The sequence below is a fragment of the Erythrolamprus reginae genome, chromosome 2 (assembly GCF_031021105.1).
Source record: "Erythrolamprus reginae isolate rEryReg1 chromosome 2, rEryReg1.hap1, whole genome shotgun sequence".
Taxonomy (NCBI): Eukaryota; Metazoa; Chordata; class Lepidosauria; order Squamata; family Dipsadidae; genus Erythrolamprus; species Erythrolamprus reginae.
Window position 1 is genome coordinate 24,887,612 of NC_091951.1, and position 25,767 is coordinate 24,913,378.

The 25,767-nt window shown below is 44.3% G+C and overlaps 1 protein-coding gene and 1 pseudogene across 1 annotated transcript in view; both read left to right on the forward strand.

Moving 5' to 3' along the window:
• The first annotated feature begins 759 nt into the window (after nt 1-759).
• On the forward strand, nt 760-21,281 carry LOC139159985 (zinc finger protein 850-like; annotated as a pseudogene).
• Nucleotides 10,222-25,767, forward strand: part of LOC139159983 (zinc finger protein 572-like) — a 38,188-nt gene continuing 22,642 nt past the window's right edge. The window contains exon 1 of the mRNA XM_070737471.1: nt 10,222-10,293. The gene's annotated coding sequence lies outside the window, so the exon portion shown is untranslated. The remainder of the gene's footprint in view (nt 10,294-25,767) is intronic.

A 25,767-nucleotide genomic window follows, 5' to 3' on the forward strand; every position in this document is an offset into this window, starting at 1 on the left:
CCATGTTTCATTCTTGTCCCTTCGCTGCTTCCAGGCCGTGGAAGAAACCAAAAGTCCCGGCTTCTCCTCCCACTTGCCCTCCACTCACCTCCTAAGAGCCGCTCCGACCCTTCAAGCAGCACAAGAATGTCCGCCGACGCCCTCCTCCTCCCGTGAGTGAACCGGAAGAGGAATCTCTTCCTCCTCCCTAACAACCTCTCTAGCAATTTAATACTCTATTGTTTTCATTTGTTGCAGCTCGGCGTCTCCTTCTGGTGTAACTAGCCATGCCGCTGCTTTCTAGGCGCGGAGTATTTCTTCTTTGTAGGGCGCCACCTAGCGACATAAGGTTGAAAATCACCTTAGTCCTATCTTTACCCTGAAGCGTTTGCAAGACTTTCGCGGATTCCGTCCTTCCTTCGGTGCCATTAAGTCGTATGAATGTTTAGGATGTGTTTCAGTAATAATTCCAAACCTGGTGGCATATTGTCAGTGTTGCTATGAAAATTAGGACACCGCAAGACTCTGAAATGAGCAGTTAATAAATGTAATAAAATTATATGACGAAGGGGTGAAGGACCTAGCTATGTTCGCAGAGAAGGATTGAGGAAACATCAGAACTGTCTTCCAGTAATTGAGCATCTGTCAAAAAGAAGAGGAAATTGACAACTGAAAGCAGAAAATAAGAGTACTGTACAGCATCGCTAGTTATACCGAGAGGCCGAGCTACAACAAATTTAAACAATAGAGTACTATATTGCTAGAGAGGAGGAGGAGGAAGTTCCTCTTCCGGTTCACCCACGGGAGGATGGTGGTGTCGGCGGAGCTTCTTGTGCCGTTTGAACGGTCGAAGCGGCTCTTGGGAGGTTAGTGGAGGGCAGGTTGGAGGAAAGGCCGGGAGCAAGACGGTCCCTTTGGGTTCCTTCACGGCCGGGAAGCAGCGAAGGGACAAGAATGAAACATGAGGGCTGCTACATATTCTTTCTCTCCCCAAATGTTTTTATCCTTTTTCTTATATGATTTAAAATACACCCATAAAGCAATGCCCCCTCTGCGCATGAACACAACCCTCATGCTCTACACGTACATAGGCCTCACAGAAGCCTCTGGACTTCTGGTTGGCCCAAGGGCCATTTTTTGCCATCTCCAGGGTTCAGGAGGCTTTCCTGAAGCCTAGGGAAAATGAAAATGGCCGAAAAGATGGCTGAAAATTAGCTGTCAGTGCCCCCATGCATGATGGAGCTGACAGGGTTACATTTATTTATTTATTAAATAAATAATTAAATAAATAAATACATTTGTATGCCGCCCCTCTCCGTAGACTCGGGGTGGCTCACAACAGTAATAGAAAACAATATATAATACAAATCTAATAATTAAAACAAACCCCATAATTTAAAAAACATGCCATACATAAACAGTATAGGCCTGGGGAAGTTATCTCAGTTCCCCCATGCCTGACGGCAGAGGTGGGTTTTAAGGAGTTTACAAAAGGCAAGGAGGGTGGGGGCAGTTCTAATCTCTGGGGGGAGTTGGTTCCAGAGGGTTGGGGCCGCCACAGAGAAGGCTCTTCCCCTGGGACCCGCCAAACGACATTGTTTAGTCGACGGGACCCAGAGAAGGCCAACTCTGTGGGACCTAATTGGTCTCTGGGATTCGTGCGGCAGAAGGCAGTCCGGGAGATATTCTGGTCCGAAACCAACACTTTGAATTGTGACCGGAAATTGATCGGCAACTCTTGCCTGCCCTCAAATATAGTTCCATGTGCCATCTGTGGCACCCTTGCCATAGGATTGCCATTATTGGGCTAGCCACTCTGATATAAAGCCCAGAACAATAGAGGGCTGCAGTGATAATTGTCCTTCTGGAACTCTATCCCATCTCTACATAGGAACTCTGTGACTCAGTCAGAGCAACCATCAGGTTCTTGGTCACCTCTCTTATTAAGGCCCTTTTACCCCAATTGCTTGGTTTGACCGGGTGACCAGCTCTTGGAAGAGTCCTGGTTGTGCCAAACTTTTGCCATTTGAGAATTATGGAGGGCACTGTGCCCTTAGGGACCTTTGTGCAGCAGAAATTTTATTGTAGCCTTCCCCAGATATGTGCCTTGTAATATTCCTGTCTTTCAGAATGGAGAGACAGTTCCTTTGACTTCAAGTTGTTAATTGCTCGCACTCGTGAAAAGTTTTTCTTTACTATGCAAGAAGTTTCCCTGCACAGACCAGCTGAAAAACACAACGGAGCTGCCAGTTTCCAGTAAGATGTCCGTCTTGCAGCTTGTACTGCCCATCCCCAGCACTACCTGCCACCCCCAAATTGCACCCTGCCCCGAGAAGCGCATCTTACTATAGTCTGGCAGGTCCATCACCTCCCTCCGCCAGTCTGTGCAGGGAAACATCTTATTCATTTATTTATTTTATTTATTTATTGGATTTGTATGCCGCCCCTCTCCGCCCCTCTTGTACAATAAAGGAAAACTTCTTATGAGTGCGAGCAATTAACTTCTCACACTCATAAAAGTCTGTGTAAGAAGTTCCTCTGCACAGTCCAGCTGAGAGACGTGACGGAGCTGCCAGACTCCAATAAGAAGTGTGTCTTGGAGTGAGATGCAATTTTGGGGTGTCAGATGGAGTAGAGTGGGGCGCAAGATGTAAACCTCGGCTGGAAGCTGCTGAAAGTGGAGAAGAGGCCGGTCAGGCTGTCATCTGCTGCCGTCTCTTCTGGCACCTGTAACAGAGCCAGCAAAGGGCGAAAGGAACTACAGTTAGAACCATAGAGCAGGAAGTGTATTCCCAGAGTGGCTGCTCCTGGAAGACTCGGCAGCAGGTGGCTGGCCCTCTTGCTGCTCGGTTGGTTGGTGGTGCTTTGGCCAGCTGGAAGGGGAGTTGTACCCTGGGCAGACAATGCAAGGCAATAAGTGCCGGGCGGCTGCTCTCTTTCAAGGGAGCCAGCGAATACCAAAAACACTGGGGAGAGACAGAATGGCGAGGCAGCTCCTGATCAGATCAGCTAATATGCAGGTCCTAACCGTAGATATCTGGAAGCAAAGTGCTGCCTCCTGTTAGCCATGCCCACCCCACACTATGGCTTATTTTGGAGGGAGGATGTATATTTATGCCCACTCCAAAAATCAGGCTTGGCATTTTCAGGACATGTATTTTCGTGGAAACAGTAGGTTTGCTTATTTATTGTAATGCATACTTTTTCTCTTTTTTCCTGTCAATAAGAGCACTCTGGAAAACAGAACAACAAGCAAAGGCGGCTGGAAATCAAAATATTTTCCATTTCCCCCAGAAAAGCACAAAATTGTTCTGCTTTTCAAGCAGTTGAGAGACCAAAGAGAGGAAATTAAGAGGAGATTTCAAGCTAGAAAAAATAAGAGTCTGACAAACTCAAGAATACCTTACATGAAAGATCAAGGTTGATTATATTCATTCAGAAAATTGAGTATCTCTGGAAGCCAACAGGCCTGGCCATTGAGAAGTCAGTGTTGGAAAAGCTCCTGTTTTGCCTATTGTGGGAAAAGTACAGATTTTAAATCCTAACTGAGCATGCTTGAGAGGCTCCACATTATCGAAAAACCATAGCAATGTTATAAATGTGAGAAATGGTTTAGTCTGAACAGCTCTTTTGTGGTTCATCGAAGGACATATATAGGACACAGGGCCTGCAAGTGCTTTCAATATGGTAAATACTTTAGCAAGCATAGCAACATCAAGGACTTACACCAGGGAAAAAATATAAGTGCCCAGTTTGAGGGAAAAGTTTCATTAGAAATTCTCACCTTATGAGACACCTGAAGATTTACCTAGGGAAGAAATCCTTTGAATGTCCTGATTGTGGATAAATTTTCAGTCACAATACCATCCTGGAAATACATTCTGAATATTCAGAGTGTGGGAATTGTTTCAGTAATAATTCCGAACTGGTGACACAACAGAGGACTCATTCCCAGGACAAATTGTATGAATGTCCAGAAGGTAGGAAAAATTTCAGTAAGAATTCACACCTGGTGACACACCAGAGGACTCACACAGGAGAGAAACCGTATGTGTGTCCAGAGTGAGGAACGTTTCAGTCATATTTCCAGTTTGATGAGGCACCAGATGGTTCACACAGGAGAAAAACCATATGAATGTCCTGAGTGTGGGAAAAGTTTCGGTCATATTTCCAGTCTGATAAGATACCAGAGTGTTCACACAGGAGAAAAACCATATGAATGTTCAGAATGTGAAAAATGTTTCGGTAATAATTCTGACCTGGTGTCACACCAGGGGAATCACACAGAGGACAAATCATACCATTGTCCAGATTGTGGCAAAAGTCTCAGTCAGAATTCTGGCTTAATGACACACCAGAGGAGTCACACAGGAAAGAAAGCATATGAGTGTCCAGAGTGTTTGAAAAAGTTTATTAATAATGCCAGGCTTGTGAAACACCAGAGGACTCACTCAGGAGAAAAACCATATGAATGTCCAGAGTGTGGGAAAAGTTTCGCTCAGAATTACAGTCTCTTGACACACCAGAGGACTCACACAGGAGAAAAACCATATGAATGTCCAGAATGTGGGAAAAGTTTCAGTCATATTTCCAGTCTGATGAGACACCAGAGTGTTCACACAGGAGAAAAACCGTATGAATGTCCAGAGTGTGGGAAGAGTTTCAGTCTGAATTCCAACCTTGTGAAACACCAGCGGACTCACACAGGAGAGAAATTGTATGAATGTCCAGAATGTTCGAAATGTTTCAGTAAGAATTCAAACCTGGTGACACACCGGAGGACTCACACAGGAGAGAAACCATATGTGTGTCCAGAATGTGGGAAAAGTTTCAGTCATAATTCCAGTCTGATGAGACACCAGAGTGTTCACACACGAGAAAAACCGTATGAATGTCCAGAGTGTGGGAAGAGTTTCAGTCATATTTCCAGTCTGATAAGACACCAGAGTGTTCACACAGGTGAAAAACCGTATCAATGTTCAGAATGTGGGAAATGTTTCAGTAATAATTCCAACCTGGTGTCACACCAGAGGACTCACGCAGAGGACAAACCGTATGATTGTCCAGATTGTGGCAAAAGTTTCAGTAAGAATTCTGGCCTAATGACGCACCAAAGGACTCACTCAGGAGAGAAACCGTATGAGTGTCCAGAGTGTTGGAAAAGGTTCAGTAATAATGCCAGCCTGGTCACACACCAAAGGACTCACTCAGGAGAGAAACCATATGAGTGTCCAGAGTGTGGGAAAAGTTTCAGTCAGAATTCCAGCCTCGTGAGACACCAGAGGACTCACACAGGAGAGAAACCATAGATGTGTCTAGAATGTGAGAAAAGTTTCAGTCATAATTCCAGTCTGGTGACACACGAGAGGATTCACAGCCTTGATAAAGGCTAACTACCTCTTTGGTGGTCAGCAGAACTTTCTGGATATTTCCTTTTGCAAAAGTGTGGAATTCTTCAAAAAGGCTTTTGGGTAGTGTTTTTTATATTGATTATTAAATTCCCACAAATGAAATTTCCATCTTTTGAGTGCTAGAATTTTTCCAGCCACCACACAAATAGTCCTTGAGTTATAAGGGTGATGGGGCCTATCAATCGTGGTTTTATATTGCAATCACAGTTATGGTTTTAGGTTGTTATCACCATTAAATGAGATTGCTTTGCTTAACCACCACCTTCTTTCCCTGGGCTTGAAAGGATCCCCAACCTCTGGCCACTAAATGAAGTGGTGTAAAAAATCAAAGACGACCTGTACATAATCGGATATGATAGGATGGAGATTTCATGTGGATGTTAAGCCACATTGCTTAGTGAGGGTATTCTGGGCAGTTTCAGCTGCAAGAATGCAGAGGGGAAAATACGAGGGTCGCCCAGAAAGAAATGCACCACATTTTTTCTCCAACAATTATTTATTATTGAACACAATAAAACTTACACACAAGAAAGAATGATGTTTCTTCTACACTCCCTATTTTTCCACATAATCTCCATCCCGTTCTATGGCTTTAGTCCAGCGAGACACAAGGGCGTGTATGCCCTGTCGGTACCACTTCTTGTTGGGGTCACGAAGCCTTGGAGCTCTGCTGAACTGTCTTCTAATGACCTCATCCTCTGTGCCCAGTGACTAACTGTACTTCTGTTTCGGCTTACGAACCCACCGCAGATCGCAAAATGGTGTTCCGCTGGGCACCGCTGCCCGGCTGTCACATTTTAAAACAGCCGGGGGGGCTTCTCTGCGTTCTCCCGAACCTGAACTCTTCTGAAACAGCCGGGGGGCTTCTTGGTGTTCTCCCAAATGCCGAACCTGGACGTTCGGGTTCGGGTTTGGGTTCCGGAGGCCGCCAAGAAGCGCCCGGCTGTTTCAGGCCACGTTTCGGCCTCCAGGAAGGACGTCTTCGTGGCGTCAAAGCTCCGCCCATGGAATTCCCTATTGGGATTCCCCACCTCCTTTCCAACCTCAAGATCGGCCGAAAACGCCGCCGATTGCAAAAATGGTGCTCCGCTGGGTGGCGTCACCCGGCTGTCACCTTCTGAAACAGCCGGGCGCTTCTCGGCGGCCCCCGGAACCCGAACCCAAACTTCCGGGTTTGGCGTTTGGGAGAACGCCGAGAAGCCCCCCGGCTGTTTCAGAAAGTGACAGCCGGGCGGCGGCGCTTCTCAGTGGCCTCCCAAACCCGAAAAGTTCGGGTTTGGGAGAACGCCAAGAAGCCCCCCGGCTGTTTTAAAAGGTGACAGCCGGGCGGCGGCGCCCAGCAGAGCGCCATTTTGCGATTTTGTTCCCTCTTTGCACGCATTAATCGCTTTTACATTGTTTCCTATGGGAAACAATGTTTCGTCTTACGAACTTTTCGCCTTACGAACCTACTTCCGGAACCAATTAATTTCGTATGACGAGATATTACTGTACATCGATCTTCTCTCCCCTCTCCTATTTAACATCTACATGATACCACTGGGTATCATCTGGGTATCACTGAGATCATCCAATGGCATGGGGTGGGATATCAGCAATATGCTGATGATACCCAGCTCTGTATTTCCACCTTGTGTCAGTTCAGTGAAGTGTTAGATGTGATGTGCCAGTGCCTGGAGGTCGTGAGGATCTGGATGGGAATTAACAGGCTCAAGCTTAACCCCAACAAGACTGAGTGGCTATGGGTACTGCCTCCGAAGGACTATACCATCTGTCCATCCTTGGTGCTGGGGGGGGGGAACATTAACCCCCCCCCAGAACAGCTTCTCAGTCTGGGTGTCCGCCTAGATTCCCAGCTAGCCTAGAACAACATCTTTCAGCTGTGGTTAGGGGGATCTTTGCACAGGTTTGCCTAGTGCACCAGTTGTGACCTATATCTTGATCAGGGGTCTTTCTTCGCAATCACTCATGCCCTTATCACTTTATGGCTCAATTGTAACATTCTCTACATGGGACTACCCTTGAAAAGATCCAGAATGCAGCTGCACGAGCTGTTTTGTGTGCACCAAGGTGCATCCACATCATCCAACAGTCCACGAGCAGCTCCCAATCGGTCTCCGGATGCAATTCAAGGTATTGATGATCACCTATAAAGCCCTACATGGCTTCGGGCCAGACTATCTCTGGGACCACCTCCTGCCACACAGCTCCCAGTGACCGATAAGGGCCCAGAGAGTTGGCCTTCTCTGGGTTCCGTCGGCTAGACAGTGTCAGTTGGCAGGGCCTTCTCTGTGGGGGCCCCGGCTCTCTAGAACCAGCTTCCTCCTGAGGTCCATACTGCCCCCACCCTGCTGGCTTCCGAAAGGCCATGAGGTGAGGTCATGTGTGCATGCATGGGAGGGTCCTGCATGGAATTATAGACACAGGCACACATGCATGCGACCCCTCCTGCCCCTCTCCATTTGGCACATGAACCCATAAATGTTTGCCATTACTTTCGCCAGACCCATCCTCGAATACAGCTCATCTGTTTGGAACCCATATCGCATCTCACACATTAACACCCTTGAAAATGTCCAAAGATACATTACCAGAAGAGCCCTTCACTCTTCCACTCGAAACAATACCCTACGAGACTAGACTTTCAATCCTGGGCCTAGAAAGCCTAGAACTAAGATGCCTTAAACATGATATAAGTATTGCCCACAGGATTATATGCTGCAACATCCTGCCTGTCGGCAACTACTTCAGCTTCAACCACAACAACACAAGAGTACACAACAGATTTAAACTTAATATTAACTGCTCCAAACATGACTGTAAAAAATATGACTTCAGTAACCGAGTTGGTGAAGTGTGGAACTCATTACCGGACTCCATAGTGTCATCCCCAAACCCCCAACACTTTGCCCTTGGATTATCTACGGTTGACCTCTCCAGATTCATAAGAGGTCAGTAAGGGGCGTGCATAAGTGCACTAGACTAGAGTGCTTTCCGTCCCCTGTCCTATTGCTCTCCTATATCTCCTATTCCATTCTTCTTTTCCTATATTTCTTCTATTCTTTCATTGATATATTTTATTCCTATATCTTCTCTTCTCTTTTTTCTTAGATATATTTTTCTATGAGCATATCCTCTATAATCTTCATTATGTATTTTACTATGTGTATATCCACTATAACCCTCATTGTGTAATGGACAAAGTCAATCAATCAATAAAATAAATAAATTACTGCCCTAGAAGATAGGTTCAAGATTCAGATGGATCTTAACAGATTTGAACACTAACAAAATGAAATTCAATGTAGAGAAAAGTAAAGTCCTACACTTAGGTAAGAAAAACCAAAAGTACAAATATAAACTGGGTGAAACCAGACTTGATAGCAGTGACTGTAAGAAGGATCTTGGGGTCTTAATGGACAACTAGGTAAAAGTGATCCAGCAATGTGCAGCGGCAGCCAAAAAAGCCAATGCAATCATAAATTGAATTAACATATATTTATTTATTTATTTATTCTTTGTCCAATATACAATACATATAAAAGGGAATAGACATTAAGTGATATATAAAAGATAGGAAGTAAAGAGGAAGAGAAGTAGGTGGGAAGGAAAGAATATATATGATAAAAGGGAAAGGAAAGACAATTGGACAGGGGACGAAAGGCACACCAGTGCACTTATGTACGCCCCTTACTGGCCTCTTAGGAACCTGGAGAGGTCAATCGTGGAGAGTCTGAGGGAGAAATGTTGGGGGTTGGGGGTTGACACTATTGAGTCCGGTAATGAGTTCCACGCTTCGATGACTCGATTGTTAAAGTCATATTTTTTACAGTCAAGTTTGGAGCGATTAACATTGAGTTTGAAGCTGTTGCATGCTCTTGTGTTGTTGCGGTTGAAGCTGAAGTAGCCATTGACCGGAAGGACATTACAGCGAATGATTTTGTGGGCAATACTTAAATCGTGTTTTAGGCACCGCAGTTCTAAGCTTTCAAGATCCAGGATAGTTAGTCTGTTTTCGTAGGGTATTCTGTTTCGGGTGGAGGAGTGGAGGGCTCTTCTGGTGAAATATCTTTGGACGTTTTCGAGAGTGTTGATGTCTGAGATGTGTTCCAGACAGATGAGCTATATTGGGGGCCTGGCATAGGTTTGGTAGGCTCTGGTCAGTAGTGTGAGATTGCCAGAGCAGAAGCTACGTAGAATCAGGTTTACAACTCTGGAGGCCTTTTTGGCAATATTGTTGCAGTGGGCTTTAGCACTTAGGTCATTTGAAATTAGTATTCCGAGGTCTTTTACTGAGTGTGGGTTTGCTGTGAGAATTTGTTTGTTCAGTTCATATATGAGGTTTGGGTTCTTTTTGCCGATGTGGAGGGTAGAGCATTTGTTGGTTGAGATTCGAAGTTGCCAGATGTTAGACCAATCTGAAACATAGTCAAGGTCTTTTTGGAGAGTGAGTGTGTATATCCTCTCCTCTAAGTTATACCCTTACCCTTATATATATTACTACATGTCTATTTTTCTTCCTATGTATTTGTGTATTGGACAGATGAATAAATAAAATAAAAATAAAGATCAAGTGGGGTACTAATATAACTCTAAAGCTTTAGTAAGACCACGAAACCCATGAAAGCCTATTGCAAACGCATCAGGGTAGAGATAGGACGAGGGCGATTTTCAGCGTTATGTCGCTAGATGGCGCACGCGCCTAGATAGCCGAGAATAGTTACATCCTAGTTACACCGGAAGGAGAGAGGCCGAACTGCAACAAAGTTAAACAATAGAGTACTCAATTGCTAGAGAGGAGGTTGGGGATAGAGGCAGTTCCTCTTCCAGTTCACCCACGGGAGGAGGATGGCGTCGGCGGAGCTTTTTGTGCTGCTTGAAGGATCGAAGCGGCTCCTGGGAGGTGAGTGGGGGACAAGTGGGAGGAGAAGCCGGTAGCAAGTCGGGCCTTTTGGTTTCTTCCACGGCCTGGAAGCAGCGAAGGGACAAGAAAGAAACATAGAGGCTGCTGCTACTGCTGCATATTCTTTCTCTCCCCAAATGTTTTTATCCTTTTCCTACATGATGTAATGTTGCTGCCTGTGATTTTCTGCTGGCAGGTTTGGGAGATTTAAAGAAATCTTGACATATTTTTCATGCTTCTTAGCCACCTACCGCCCTCACCCTTCACGTCACACTTGAATCCTTGTGGTTTTCTTGATACGTTTTTTTTCCTGGAAAGCCAGCAGTTTCATGGGCAAGAGGGATGTTTGCATCGGATTTGTTCGCCATTTCATTTATTTATTTTATTTATTGTATTTATTGTATTTATTTTATTTTATTTATTCATTTGTCCAATACACAAATACATAGGAAGAAAAATAGACACGTAGTAATATATATAAGGGTAAAAGTGAACTTAGAGGAGAGGATATATGAAAGAGAGAAAATATATATGATAGGTGAAAGAAAGGAAAGACAATTGGACAGGGGACGAAAGGCACACCAGTTCACTTATGTATGCCCCTTACTGGCCTCTTAGGAACCTGGAGAGGTCAATCGTGGAGAGTCTAAGGGAGAAGTGTTGGGGGTTAGGGGTTGACACTATTGAGTCCGGTAATGAGTTCCACGCTTCGATAACTCGATTGTTGAAATCATATTTTTTACAGTCAAGTTTGGAGTGCTTCGTATTAAGTTTGAATCTGTTGCGTGCTCTTGTGTTGTTGCGGTTGAAGCTGAAGTAGTCATTGACCGGTAGGACATTGCAGCATATGATCTTGTGGACAATACTCAAATCGTGTTTTAGGCGCCGTAGTTCTAGGCTTTCTAGGCCCAGGATTGTTAGTCTATTTTCATAGGATGTTCTGTTTCGAGTGGAGGAGTGAAGGGCTCTTCTGGTGAAATATCTTTGGACATTTTCAAGGGTGTTGATATCATCTGTTAGCAACCCCACTTTTCAAAAAGCAAATGAAAACATTTGAGTGAATGCACTTCTGGGTCGTTTTGCAGATCGAAAGACACAATTGTTCAGATAAATAAATTCTTAGGAGGGTATTTCCCTGTCAATAGGAACCTATATTCAGTGCATTCAGACAGTATTCAAACCCCTTTCCCTTCTGTCAGTTTTGTTATGCTGCAGCCTGATTTTACACTTGTTGAAATTCATTTTTTCTCATTCGTGAACATTTCTAATTACAGAATCATAGAGTTGGAAGGGACCTCCGGGGTCATCTGGGCCATCCCCCGGCTCAATGCAGGATTCATCAAACGATCCCAGAAAGATGACTGTCCAGTCTCTGTTTGAAGACCTCCAGTGAAGGCGAGCTCATCACCTGTTGTGGCAAACTGTTCCACTGGTTTATCACCCTTACCTTTAGAAAGTTTTTTTCTGATATCTAATCTAAATCTACTCCCTTGCAGTTTCATTCCATTGTTTCTAGTCCTTCCATGTGCTAATGAGAACAATGCTGAGCCCTCTACTCTGTGACAGCCCTTCAGATATTTGTAGACAGCTATCAAGTCTCCTCTCAGTCTTCTCCTTTGCAGACTAAATATCCCTAGATCTTTTAACCGTTTCTCATAGCACATGTTTTCCAGGCCACTCACCATCCTTGTAACTCTCTTTTGAACTTGTTCTAGTTTATCAATGTCCTTTTAAAATTGGGCCCCCCAGAATTGAATACAGTATTCCAAGTGTGGTCCAACCAAAATACTGTAGAGAGGTGGCCACAAACAATTCCTCACCATTGCCATTCCCAGGAAAGTACATCAAAGTTCAGAAAAGAGGAGAAACACAAAAAGGTCATAAAATGGCATTCAGACCCTACCTGCCAGAAAGGCAGCCATCCTGATAGGGATCTAGGGGGACCTGACACACAATCCCTTTTCTCAACTCAATATTCCTACAGCTCTTCTCCATGAAGGTCATTTTTGGGCAGCTTTTACAATGCTTTTATCTCTTTCACCAACTCTCCCAATATATTTGGTATTCACATGGTTTCTTCTACATGTTCGGAAACTTCAGATCGTGCAGAATGCAGCTGCAAGAGCAATCATGTGCTTCCCAAGGCATGCCCATGTTACACCAACACTCTGCAGTCTGCATTGGTTGCCGATCAATTTCCGGTCACAATTCAAAGTGTTGGTTGTGACCTATAAAGCCCTTCATGGCATCGGACCAGAATATCTCTGGGACCGCCTTCTGCCGCACGAATCCCAGCGACCGGTTAGGTCCCACAGAGTTGGCCTTCTCCAGGTCCCGTCGACTAAACAATGTCATTTGGCGGGACCCAGGGGAAGAGCCTTCTCTGTGGCAGCCCCGACCCTCTGGAACCAGCTCCCCCCAGATATCAGAGTTGCCCCCACCCTCCTTGCCTTTCGCAAGCTCCTTAAAACCCACCTCTGTTGTCGCATGGGGGACTTGAAAAATTTTTTTTCTCCCTTCCCCCTAGGCTTATAGAATTTATACATGGTCCCCTTGGAGGCTCTCTGGAAGCCAAAAACACCCTTCCAGAGCTTCTGTGTGAACCTAAAATAAGCTAGCCAATGCACACATGCATGTTGGAGCTGAGCTAAGGCAACGGTTTGCCTGCCAGCAGATATGGCTCCGCGTGCCACCTACGGCACCCGTGCCATAGGTTCGCCGTCACTGCTCTAGTTATTCCATTGGCATCTCCCTTTTCCAATTTTCCATTTTTCTCCAAATTCTGTCTATTTAAGGCACAGAATTTCTCTGTATCTCTCTACCTTTGCTTTCATCCGCTTTCTGTATTTCCTTTCTCTAAAGCCATCAAGCATGGTATGTAAAACGGCATTGTCATACATCCTCAACAATTGAGCTGCTTGCTGACGCAGATGCCAGTCCTAATTGCAGTCAGTAAGTGATGACTACTTGAATTAGGATGTTGCCAAAGTTGTGGAAAATATTTCCTGCCCTTACTTGGAGCTGAGAGCTTCCATGGGCAAAACTAGTACATGAAATCTTGCAGAGGGTTTAGGTATCATTTCATCAGGCAAACCCCCACATCTCTAAAGTTAGCTCAGAAGATTCGACTGTAATGATTTGGGGATAATTTTCAGGCTAAAAACACATGGATTTTCCACTTCCTTCCTTCCTTCCTTCGTCCCTTCCTTCCTTCCTTCCTTACTTACTTACTTACTTACTTACTTACTTACTTAAGGTAAGTAAGTAAGAAAGGTAGGGGGTTGGGGAAGAAGGGAAAGAGATATAAGGGGAAGGGGGATAGGAAATTGGAGCAAAAGGGGAGTGGTAAGAAGAGAAGGCCAGCGTTAGAGTTGGGGCTTTCATGCTTTGCGGCCTGTGGTTTGAGCACATAGGTGGTGTAAATTTCCCTAAAGTTTTGTCCATATGTTTTTGATATAATTATTAGTGCAATACGTATCAGTGGTTTAAGGGTTTGTTTTCTTTGTAATTTAAAGTTTGTGTCAATCGATGTTTACAGTTTGTCGTTTCAATTTGATGTTATGATTTGTGATGTAGGTTGCTAGTTTTTCAAGTTGTTTTTGTTGGATATTTTTCTTGATGAATAATTTTTAAGTACAGTAATTCCTTTTTTTTAACCAAAAAATTCTTAATTTGTATCTATTTAATTTCAGTATCAATCATTTTCCCTTGCTGCCAGCTTTCTAATTTTATCATCCAGATTACCCAGTTGTCTTCTAATTGAATTCACCATTGATATTCCTTCAAATGTTTAATAAATCAGTACAGTGGTCCCTCGATTTTCGCGGGTTCGAACTTTGCGAAATGGCTATACCACGGTTTTTCAAAAATATTAATTTAAAAATACTTAGCTGTTTTTTTCTCTATGCCACAGTTTTTCCCGCCCGATGATGTCACACGTCATCGCCAAACCTTTGCCCGCCTTTAATAAATATTTTTTTAATAAACTTTAATAAATAAACATGGTGAGTAATAATCTAAAAGGTTGCTAAGGGAATGGGAAATTGCAGTTTAGGGGTTTAAAGTGTTAAGGGAATGCTTGTGATACTGTTCATAGCCAAAAATAGTGTATTTACTTCCGGATCTCTACTTCGCGGAAATTCAACTTTCGCAGGCGGTCTCGGAATGCAACCCCTGCGAAAATCGAGGGAACACTATATCTCTAACATCTTAAACATTAAGCTGTTAACATTAAACTTAAACATTTTTCTAGAAACTAAAAACCTTTATATAACATATCCATTATTAAAACTAAAAAAACAAATAACTAATTTCAAACTTTTCCCATCTCCCTCTTGACAGTATAATATATATTCACCAATTTCACGTTTTAAATTTGCTCCAAATCCAATTAACATTCAACCAATTAACAATTATTAGCTCATCTCAACATTTCTTATACTTATTCCTTTCAACCATCCTTTTTCTTAAATCCCAAACTTTTACCTTAATTTTAAATCATTCTGAATAGTTATAAATCATCGAACCTTTCGCATTTCCCTCTTAATGATACAGTTTATATTCAATAATTCTAAATTTTATATTTACTCCAAACCTAATTAGTATTCAACTAATTAACAATTATTAACTCATATCAACACTTAACAATCCTAGATTTTACTCTAAATTCATTTATGTATATAAAATAGTAACTAAAAAATGTAAAACACCTCATAAACATTACTTTGATTATTATCAATCTTTTAAGTCATCCTTAATCTTAAATTCCATACATTTATAGTACTTATCAAAGTCAACTTATATCGCATTATTATATTTCATTAATTTTACTTATATATATTTAACAAAATCATCAAAATTAATACTTCTACTAATACTGAACATCCACTCATACGTATGTATGCATGTATGCGTTTGTGTGTGTGTGTGTGTGTGTATATATATACAGTGATCCCTCGATTTTCGCGGGTTCAAACTTCGCGAAACGGCTATACCACGGTTTTTCAAAAAATATTAATTAAAAAATAGTCCGCGTTTTTTTTTCTATACCACGGTTTTTCCCACCCGATGACGTCATACGTCATCACCAAGAGTCACTTCTCTCTCTCTTTCTCTTTCTTTCCTGTCATTCTCTGCTTCAATCATTTTCTCATTTCTCTTTTTTTCTCCCTTTTTCTATCATTTTTCTCTCTCTCTCTACCTTCCACTCTCCCCCCTCTTGCTCTCTCTCTCTTTCTCCCTCTTTCTCTCCCTCTCTGTGAGAACGCCTGCCCCACCTCTCCTGCAGCCCCCTCGCTGATAGCTGGGACGAAAGTGCTCTCAGCTAAGGGACTGTGAGAGGGGCGAGGCAGGCATTCTCAAAGCACTCAGAGCGGCTACCGGCCGAATGAGGAGGATGAGAAGCCGTAGCCGCCAGCGCTGCTGCAGGAGGACCCGTGTCACAAGAAAGCCAGTGAGAGGGGTGGATCGGGCGGGCGGGCGGTAGCGGCGAGGGGGCCGGAGGCGCTGGGGGGGCGGGGGAAGCCGACATTCAAAACAATCTTTGCTGGCCTCCGCACTTTCGTCACTCCCCGCCCCCAACTTCAAGCCCGGCTCCTTGCGCTGCCTTGAAAAAGGGTGCGTGGGGAGTTTTTGGCTGTCCATAGCCAAAAATGGTGTTTTTACTTCCGCACCGCTATTTCGCGGAAATTCGACTTTCGCGGGCGGTCTTGGAACGCAACCCCCGCGAAAATCGAGGGAACACTGTGTATATATATACACACACACGCATACATACATACATATATATATATATATATATATATATGTAACCCTTCCCTGGTACAGAGCTGAAGGGATTGGATACTGTAGCCTAGAGGATAATTCTCTGCCTTACAAGGCAAAGGTTGCAGGTTCAAGTCCCAGTGGGTATGGCTAGCTGATGAGGCCAAAATAAGGCCGAAATAGATCTATCCTAGTCTCCCTTAATTTTCAAATTCAGCTTAAACATGTGACATATATATATATATATATACACACACAGTGTTACCTCTACTAACGAACTTAATTCGTTCTGTGACCAGGTTCTTAAGTAGAAAGATTCGTAAGTAGAAGCAATTTTTCGCATAGAAATCAATGTAAAAGCAAATAATGCATACAAACCCATTAGGAAAATCCAAAAACTTTAAGGCTTAAAAGAAAAAAAAGCTGTGGGCAGACGAAGCGGAGGCGAACGGAGAGGGGGGGGGGGCAGAGAGAGAAAGCAAGCGGTGGCAGTTCCAACAAAGCAAGGCTAAAAGAGCCTCTCTTGGGCCTATAAGTCCTTGCTTCCTGTTTTTCCTCACTCCACTCTGATCATTCCCCCACTCCTTTCTCTCTCTGATCTGCATAGAAACATAGAAGACTGATGGCAGAAAAAGACTTCATGGTCCATCTAGTCTGCCCTTATACTATTTCCTATCTTATAATGGACTATACAGACTATACAGATTGAGTTCATTAAGTCTTTCCTGATACGTTTTATGCTTAAGACCTTCCACCATTCTTGTAGCCCATCTTTGGACCCGTTCAATTTTGTCAATATCTTTTTGTAGGTGAGGTCTCCAGAACTGAACACAGTATTCCAAATGTGGTCTCACCAGCGCTCTATATAAGGGGATCACAATCTCCCTCTGCATATTCTAAGGGTCCCAGTTGCCATTAGCTGACCAGAGAAGGGAAAGGCTGCCTCCTGTGCTGGCAATGCCCACCCCTTCACTAGGGCTTATTTTGGGGGGAGGGTGTATATTTACACCCACTCCAAAAATCGGGCTTGGCATTTCCAGGAGATGTCACATTTTGGTGGAAACATGATAGCTGTTTGTATTTGTATTTCTCTCTGCAAGCATATTTTTACAACTCTACAACCTTATCTCCAGAATTTCTAGATATATTTGATGATAAGCCTTTGCACTGCTAAGAATTTGTGAATCAGAAAAGTGAAAAAGAGGATTTCCTGACTCGATGGATATTTGAACTTGGACACCAATGTGTCAAATGAATCGTAACTAATGTACGAGGTTTGTCAGGCTGAAGCCATCGTTTTGGGTTGGAGACTTTGGCCTGCCACAAGTAGAATAGTACTGTGGGAATTAGGGAAGGGTGGTTGCATGAGAGGGAAAAGTACCAGCCACAACGAATTCTTTCCAGAGATTCAAGGTCATCCTTTGTTCAGTATCAGCAGGAAGTACATGGGAGGATTGTGAACGTTGAGAGAACGGGAGTGGTCCATATGATGAACCTGGGTGTGGTGATGAGGGATAAACCTTAACCTGAGTGGAGAACTGGCTCTGTTAATAAATTGGAACTTGGAAGAAAGCCAAGGCTTGGGCTCTGATTTATTTATTTATTTATTCAGGGAAGAGCCTTCTCTGTGGCGGCCCCGGCCCTCTGGAATCAGCTCCCCCCGGAGATTAGAACTGCTCCCACCCTCCTTGTCTTCTGTAAACTACTTAAGACCCACCTATACCGCCAGGCATGGGGGATTTGAGACACCTTTCCCCCAGGCTTATTATAATTTATGTTTGGTATGTATGTGCTGTTTGGCTTTTAATTATGATAGGGTTTTTCGTTTTTTTTTTTTAATATTAGATTTGTGCCAGCATAATATTGTTTTTATCGTTGTTGTGAGCCGCCCCGAGTCTTTGGAGAGTGGCGGCATACAAATCTAATAAATTATTTATTTATTTATTTATTTATTTATTTATTTATTTATTTATTTATTTATATGCTGCCCCTCTCCGCAGACTGGGGGCGGCTAACAACAATGATAAAAAACAACATGTAACAATCCAATGTAATAAAACAACTAAAAACCCTTATTATAAAAACCAAACATACACACAAACATACCATACATAACTTGTAATGGCCTAGGGGAAGGAATATCCTAACTCCCCCATGCCTGGCGACAAAGGTGGGTCTTGAGTAATTTGCGAAAGACAAGGAGAGTGGGGGCCGTTCTAATCTCTGGGGGGGGATTGATTCCAGAGGGCCGGGGCCGCTACAGAGAAGGCTCTTCCCCTGGGGCCCGCCAAACGACATTGTTAATTGGAATGCTGACAAGGTTATTCTTTATTATGTTACGTTTGCTTATTTATTAAGCCGCCCTGAGTCCCATTGGGATTGTACGGCATAGAAGTCAAATAAATAAATAAATAAATAATTGTAATGTATACTTTTTTTTCACATTTACAACCATTTTATTAAAAAATTAAAGCTACATTTTTCTTTGAATTTTATAGAGAAAGAGGATGTCAATAAAAGCACTCTGGAAAACACCGAATAACAAGCAACATTGGAAAAGAAAACAAAGCCAGCTGGAAATAAAAATATTTTCTATTTCCTTCAGAAAACCACAAAATTCTTCTTCTTTCCCAGCAGTTGAGAGACAAAGGAGAAAAAAGTAGAGTCCGAGAAACTCAAGAATACGTTACATGAAGGAACAAGGGAGATTATATTTTATTCAGAAAAAGAGGATTATCTCTGGAAAGCAGCGGGGAGAGAAAGATCCATTGGATAGTCCCATCGGGCTGACAGTGATGCAGGCCTGGTCCGGTGAGAAGGAAAACAGCTGAAATTAAAACACCAGTAAACAAATAATCACACATCTATTTGACCTCAACAATATCAGTGTTGGAGAAGCTCCTATTGCACCTAATGTGGGAGAAGTGCTTAGTGTAAATCACAACTGATTATGCACAAGAGAATCCACAGTGTAGGAAAGTCATAAACATGCTATAAATGTGACAAATGTTTTCATCTGAAAATCTGTCTTGGGTTCATCGAAGGACATAAGCATAAGAACGTCAGAGAACTCACACCAGGGAGAAATTGTAACTGCCCAGTTTGAGGGGAAAGTTTCACCAGAAATGTCCGGTTCAATACCCACCAGAGGACTCACACCAGAGAGAAATAATTTGCATGTCCCGACTGAGAAAAGTTTCAGAGAGAATCCCAGCCTGGTGGCACACCAGAGGACATGCACAACAGACCAACAGTATGAGAATGCAGATTGCAGAGAAAAGTACATTAATAATTTTGGCATTGTCACACACCTGAGGACTCCCACAGCGGAGAAACCCTATGAGTGTCTAAATTGTGGGAAAAGTTTCAGTCAGAATTCTAGCCTGGTGAGACACTGGAGGACTCACACGGGGGACAAACCATATGAGTGTCTAGACTGTGGGAAAAGTTTCAGTCAGAATTCTAGCCTCATGACACACCAGAGGATTCACACAGGAGAGAAACCATATAAGTGTACAGAGTGTGGGAAAAGTTTCAGTCAGAATTCTCACCTTGTGACGCACCAGAGGACTCACACAGGATACAAACCGTATGAGTGTCCAGAATGTGGGAAAATATTCAGTAAGAATTCCCACCTGGTGACACACCAGAAGATTCACACAGGAGAGAAACCGTATGAGTGTCCAGAATGTGGGAATGGTTTCAGTCAGAATTCCAACCTCAAGAAACACCAGAGGACTCATACAGTAGAGAAACTGCATGAATATCCAGACTGTGGGGAAAGTTTCAGTCAGAAGCCCAACCTTGTCACCCACCAGAAGACCCACACTAGAGAGAAACCATATGACTGTCCAGATTGTGGCAAAAGTTTCAGTCAAAATTCCACCCTGGTGAGACATTGGAGAACTCACACAGGGGACAAACCGTATGAGTGTCCAGATTGTGGCAAAAGTTTCAATCAGAATGCAAGCCTCAAGACACACCGGAGAACTCACACAGGAGAGAAACCGTATGTATGTCCAGAGTGTGGGAAAAGTTTCAGTCAGAATTCCCACCTTGTGACACACCAGAGGATTCACACAGGATACAAACCGCATGAGTGTCTAGAATGTGGGAAAATGTTCAGTAAGAATTCCCACCTGGTGACACACCAGAGGATTCACACAGGAGAGAAACCGTATGAGTGTCCTGAGTGTGGGGATGATTTCAGTCATAGTTCCAACCTCCTTAAACACCAGAGGACTCATACAGGAGACAAACCATATGAATGTCCAGAATGTGGGAAAGGTTTCAGTGATAATTCCAACCTCGTGCAACACCAGAGAACTCACACAGGAGAGAAACCGTATGAGTGTCCAGAGTGTGAGAAAACTTTCAGTGACAATTCTACCCTTGTGACACACCAGAGAACTCACACAGGAGACAAACCATATAAATGTCCAGAATGTGGGAAATGTTTCAGTAACAATTCCAACCTTGTGAAGCACCAGAGTACTCATACAGGAGAGAAACTCTATGAGTGTCCAGAGTGTGGGAAATGTTTCAGTCAGAATTCCACTCTTGTGAGACACCAGAGAACTCACACAGGAGAGAAACCTTACGAGTGTCCAGAGTGTGGGAAAAGTTTCAGTCAGAATTCCCAACTTGTGAAACACCAGAGGACTCACACAGGAGAGAAACCGTATAAGTGTCCAGATTGTGGAAAAAGTTTCAGTCAAAATCCCCACCTTTTGAAACACCAAAGGACTCACACAGGAGAAAAACCGTATGGATGTCCAGAATGTGAGAAATGTTTCAGTTATATTTACAGTCTGGTAATACACCAGAGGACTCACACAGGAGAGAAACCATATGAGTGCCCAGAGTGTGGGAAATGTTTCATTCATAATTCCCAGCTGGTGACACACCAGAGGACTCACACAGGAGAAAAACCGTATGAGTGTCCAGATTGTGGGAAAAGGTTCAGTCAGAATTCCCACCTTTTGAAACATCAGAGGACTCACACAGAAGAAAAACCAAATGAATGTCCACAATATGGGAAAACTTTCAGTCACAATTCCAACCTTTTGAAGCACCAGAAAACCCATACAGTAGATAAACTCTATGAATGCCCAGATTGTGGGAAAGGTTTCAGTCAGAATTCCAATCTTTCGAAGCACCAGAGGATTCATAGATTTGATAAAGGCTAACTATCTCTTTCTGGTAATTACAGAACTTTCATAATACAGTGATGCCTTGTCTTACAAACCCCTCGTCATGCAAACTTTTCGAGATACAAACCTGGGGTTTAAGATTTTTTCGCCTCTTCTTCCAAACTATTTTCACCTTACAAACCCAAGCCACTGGGATGCCCCACCTCCGGACTTCTGTTGCCAGCGAAGCACCCGTTTTTGTGCTGCTGGGATTCCCCTGAGGCTCCCCTCCATGGGAAACCCCACCTCTGGACTTCTGTGTTTTTGCGATGCTGTAGGGGAATCCCAGCAGCGCAAAAATGGGCACTTCGCTGGCAACGGAAGTCCGGAGGTGGGGTTTGCCAGCGAAGCACCTGTTTTTGCGCTGCTGGGATTCCCCTGCACAGAAACACAGAAGTCTAGAGGTGGGATTTCCCATGGAGGGGAGCCTCAGGGGAATCCCAGCAGTGCAAAAGCGGCCGCTTCAGCTGGCAAAAGAGGTGAGTTTTGGGCTTGCATGCATTAATCGCTTTTTCATTGATTCCTATGGAAAACATTGTTTCGTCTTACAAACTTTTCACCTTACAAACCTCGTCCCGGAACCAATTAAGTTCGTAAGACGAGGTATCACTGTAATTCCTTTTGCAGAAGTGAGGAATTTTTCAAAAAGGCTTTGGGGTGAGGGTTTTTCTTTTTAGTATTGATTATGGAATTACCATGATTGGAATTTCCATCTTCTACCTTGGTGTCCTCCAGCTTTTGAGGTTCAGAATTTCCCAGCCACCATAAAAGTCGTCCTACAATACAACTGTTATGGTGCCTAACCATTCCCACTGGGTCACTGCAGTCCTTAGACCCGACTCCCCTCCCAGCAGGCCTCACAGCCTTCTCTTCCTTACCTTTTGAAGATCACTGAACCTCATTTTTGGAAAAGAGGGAAGGACATGCATCTTTGGGCTTCATGGCTGTTGTGGAAGGAGCCGTCACCTTCATTGCGCCTGGAACTCATCCCTGGGCCATGCAGTGGAATTGCGGAAGCAGCTGCCATTTTGCCACCTGTTGTGTGGACCAAAATAAGGGAAGTTTCTGGGTCAACCACCATTAGGAAAGTGGGAAACTACTGTGTTTTGTTATCTTAGCACTGTTTAAAGGGATTATGGTTTCACTGAAAATGATGAGATCTTCAAAATCATAAGTGTTGTATGCGTGAGGTGTGTGTCTTGGGAATGAGCCCAAAGCCATTTGAAAAAAAGCAAGTATAAAATTTCACATATAGGGGCTGTTCTGCCTTGCAGATGAACCTGATTATTATTATTATTATTATTATTATTATTATTATTATTAAATTAAAAACAGTTTAAAACCCTTAATATAAAAACAGTCATATATCCCAGACAAACCATATACAGTGGTACCTCAAGATACGAACCCGTCGTCTTACGAACAACTCATGATACGAACCCGGGGTTCGGAAAAAAATTGCCTCTTCTTACGAACTTTTTTCGAGTTACCAACGGTTCAGGAGGCTGAAGTGAATTTAAGTCGAGGGAGAGTCTGCCCGGAGACCGATGACGCTGCAGATGGGAGAATTTCCATTGGCCCATGGAAATTCTCCCATCTGCAGCGTCATCGGTCTCCGGGCAGATTCTCCCTTGACTTCAGCCATTTTATTTATTTATTTAGATTTGTATGCCGCCCCTCTCCGCAGACTCGGGGCGGCTCACAACAAAGTGAAAAACAATTTATAACAAATCTAAATTTCTACTAAAAACATTTTAAAAACCCATGAAGCAACTTCAGCTTCCTGAACCGCGAACCCGGAAATTCAGCAAAAGTTCGGGGTTCAGGAGGTTGCTGGGAAGCCCCCCAGCCCGGCGGTCACCTTTTAAAACAGCCGGGCGGCTTCCCAGGAGCCTCCAAACGCCGAACTTTTGCCAAACTTCCAGGTTCCGGGTTCCGGAGGCTGAAGTGAATTCAAGTCAAGGGAGAGTCTGCCCGGAGACCGATGACGCTGCAGATGGGAGAATTTCCATTGGCCTTCCTGGATGTTGCCAATTTTTTTTGCGGGTTTTTTTTTTTGGTTGCACGAATTAATTGACGTTACATTGTTTCCTATGGGAAACAATGTTTCGTCTTACGAACCTTTCGTGTTACGAACCTCCTCCTTGCACCAATTAAGTTCGTATCATGAGGTATTACTGTACAGTGATAGCTTGTCTTACAAACTTAATTGGTTCCGGGACGAGGTTCTTAAGGTGAAAAGTTTGTAAGATGAAACAATGTTTCCCATAGGAATCAATGGAAAAGCGATTAATGCGTGCAAGCCCAAAATTCACACCTTTTGCCAGCCGAAGCGCCCGTTTTTGCGCCGCTTGGATTCCTCTGAAGCTCCCCTCCATGGGAAACCCCACCTCTGGACATCTGTGTTTTTGCAATGCTGCAGGGGAATCCCAGCAGGGGAATCCCAGCAACACAAAAACGAGTGCTTCGCTGGCAACGGAAGTACGAAGGTGGGGTTTCCCATGGAGGGGAGCCTCAGGGGAATCCCAGCAGCACAAAAATGGATGCTTCGCTGGCAACGGAAGTACGAAGGTGGGGTTTCCCATGGAGGGGAGCCTCAGGGGAATCCCAGCAGTGCAAAAACAGGTGCTTCGCTGGCAACGGAAGTCCGGAAGTGGGGCATCCCAGCGGCGGCGGTGTGTTTGTAAGGTGAAAATAGTTTGTAAGAAGAGGCAAAAAAATCTTAAACCCCGGGTTTGTATCTCGAAAAGTGTGTATGACGAGGCGTTTGTAAGACGAGGTATCACTGTATAATGATGGAGAAGAGCTGTAGGAATATTGAGGAGAAAAGGGGTTGTGGTTTTGATCACAGTATCTCCAGGTTTATTAGCAACTCCTGCTGGGAACTCATTTTTTTGCAGGTGCCTGCTTGTTTCTCTTTGATGGCTGTTGTGTGACAGTAGCACCACAATGTCGATGTATTTGTTGCATCTCTCTTGGTGGTGGTGATTTGAGGAAAAAAACTGTACGCTGAAAAATGTTTCATTTTTTAAAATGTAGTGTGTATTAACTCCATAGCTTTTTACAGTGGAAAAATGGGTATTGTCAGTGTTGCTATGAAAATTGGGGCATGTCAAGATACTCAGAGTTGTTTCAAATTCTGAGATCTGCAGTCAATAAGTTTGCGACGCTGCAAAGTCCCTGAGGGGATCGAGGTCTTCAGAGGGACTCAGGGCGACCCAGACGCGTGGGGTCACTGACGAACGCGAATCCTAGAAAGAAAACTTGGGACACATTTCTCTCCGGGTGAAATGACACAGTATTGAGCTGTGCACTTCCTTTTATTGGGGGAAATATGCAAATTGGGTAAGGCTATACGTATATGTCAAGTGGTATACAAACATCCAATAACATAACTCTAAGATATGACACAACTTCCGAGTCCTTCCTATCTACATATGGCACGTAACTAGTTTCTACTAAACAAATGTCTCTCATGGCCAATTTCCTGGGACCTTTGTTGTTAGAATGGCTATCTCCTGTTTACCTCAAGGCAAGGTCTTTTATTGCTGCCTTCGTCCTGTTTATCCCAGGAAATGTAAATACAGTGATCCCCCGTTTATTGCGTCCCCAACCATTGCGAACAGGGTACTTCGCTATTTTTCGACCCGGAAGTCAAAATACCATCTACGCATGCGTGCCCGTAGGCACGCATGCGTAGATGGCAACCGGGAGATCAGCTGCTGGGCGGCTTCCCTGAGTCTTCCCCCTTTTGCTGGCGTCAGCGAGGAGTTTCCCCACCGCCCACGCAAACTCCTCGCTGCCGCCCGCCCTTCGCCCGCCCACGCCGTTCATTCTCGGCGCTTTCGAGCTGAGTCCAGGAGCTAATTCGCTCCCGGATTCAGCTCGAAAGCGGCGAGAATGAACGGCGTGGAAAAGCCGTTCCTTGCCTTTCGTTCTCGGCGCTTTCCAGCTGAGTCCGGGAGCGAGTTCGCTCCCGGATTCAGCTCGAAAGCGGCGAGAATGAACGGCGTGGAAAAGCCGTTCCTTGCCTTTCGTTCTCGGCGCTTTCCAGCTGAGTCCGGGAGCGAGTTCGCTCCCGGATTCAGCTCGAAAGCGGCGAGAATGAACGGCGTGGAAAAGCCGTTCCTTGCCTTTCGTTCTCGGCGCTTTCCAGCTGAGTCCGGGAACGAGTTCGCTCCCGGATTCAGCTCGAAAGCGCCGAGAATGAACGGCGTGGAAAAGCCGTTCCTTGCCTTTCGTTCTCGGCGCTTTCCAGCTGAGTCCGGGAGCGAATTCGCTCCCGGATTCAGCTCGAAAGCGGCGAGAGCCAGCGCCCCCCGGACCCCCAACCCGGGTTTGGGGGGCTGCTAGGAAGCCCTCCATGCCGGCGGCAAACAGCCGCGCCCCCCCAATCTTCGGCTCCTCGCTAGCGCTGTGGGAGTAAAGACACCATCTGCACATGCGCAGATGGTGTTTTTACTTCCGCAGCGCTACTTCGCGAAAACCCGCTCGTTGCGGGGGGTCCTGGAACGGAACC